The sequence below is a fragment of the Penaeus monodon genome, chromosome 27, assembly GCF_015228065.2.
Source record: "Penaeus monodon isolate SGIC_2016 chromosome 27, NSTDA_Pmon_1, whole genome shotgun sequence".
NCBI classification, from domain to species: Eukaryota; Metazoa; Arthropoda; class Malacostraca; order Decapoda; family Penaeidae; genus Penaeus; species Penaeus monodon.
This window is the reverse complement of record NC_051412.1, coordinates 18,708,555-18,709,991: the sequence shown is the minus strand read 5'-3', so window position 1 is coordinate 18,709,991 and position 1,437 is coordinate 18,708,555.

Genomic DNA, 1,437 nt, shown 5'->3' with positions numbered 1-1,437 from the left:
TAAAGAAAAATGGTGGGGGTTTAAAAAATTAAACAATGATTGGTGGGTGTGAAAAAAATGAAACATACATTTTTTTATGTATTGTGTTTCACACACACCCATTTTGTCAGGAAAACCCCCACATTAAGTTCTTCGTAATTGATTTTTTTTATAAAAACTTTATGGCATTAAGGGAAATAGTCTGGAATAGAAATGGAAAAAAAGAAAATTTGGGGGGTAAAAACTCGAGTTTTTTTAATTTTAAAAACCCTTTAAAAAATTTTGGGGGAAAGATATACGTTAATTATTATCTTATTCTTTTCACAAGAATCTCAATTCCGTATTTTAAAAATAGTTCATTAGTTTTTTGTGGTCCCCCAACACTGATTATGCACTAAATTTTTGAAAAACCGGGGAGCAAACCCGACTATCAGAACAACTAGCAAAGAACCATCGCCACAAGGGGAGGGCCCCAGTCAATGTTTTTTTCCCTATCACCTTTTTGGGGGACGGGGACCGGCATAGTAAGGGTAGTTGGGGGGGAACCCTGATAAATCTGTTTATATGGGGCGCCGTGATAGCTTATTGGGTTCAGGTTCGTTTCTGATTTAACTATCTCTTGTGGTGGCTGTGGTATCTGTAGGAAAACCAAATATGGTTTTAGCGGGAGGGGTTGTAAGGGTACGATACCCGATGGTATCCCCAAATGGGGATACCATGGTTTTACTACCTGGTAACATAACTATTATGGTCAGGGGCCTGTTTGGTTCCCGGTTTGGGTTTTCCCGGGATGGGGTCGCTGAGCGTTTAGTGACACCGGACTTGGTTGACGGAGGAGGTCTGCCCCCTTGGAACTTGAAAAAGGATGCCCCCAGAAAATATTTATGGGAAGGGGAGTGGTGGTTAGGGTAAGGGGAGTAGTGATTCTTTGTGGTTTGGATCGGGGTGGTAACACGGCCGCTGCCAAACACACTAATGCTTCCCGGAAAATAAAATTTGTATTTTAAAATTTGAACTTAGAGAAATGCCCTTTTTTTTCGATTAAAAAAATATTTTTTTCCCTTTTTTATTACGAACAAAAAGGGGGTAAGGATAAAAGGTATGGATAATTAGATAAAAAAGTATGGGGTTTAAAATGTAGATGTATTTTTTACATATTTTTCAAAATTGTAGGTATAATAGATTTATATATTTGAAATAATAACATACTTTTGGTTTTTCTTTCTGTCTGGGATTATGCACGGATAATTTATGATATTAAAATTTTTTCGTTTAAACAAAAAAGATATGGCGACTCACCGCAACTTCATGGCTGGACTCTACTTGGCCATGAGGCCCCCCCCCTGTGTCTGCTCACGGTTGTGGAACCCCTTTATATAGGCCTGTGCGGACCTTTTGCAAGCAAGGTTTACGGACCCAAAGGGAAAAAACTGTATAACTGTACTTCCTCGTTGTGAA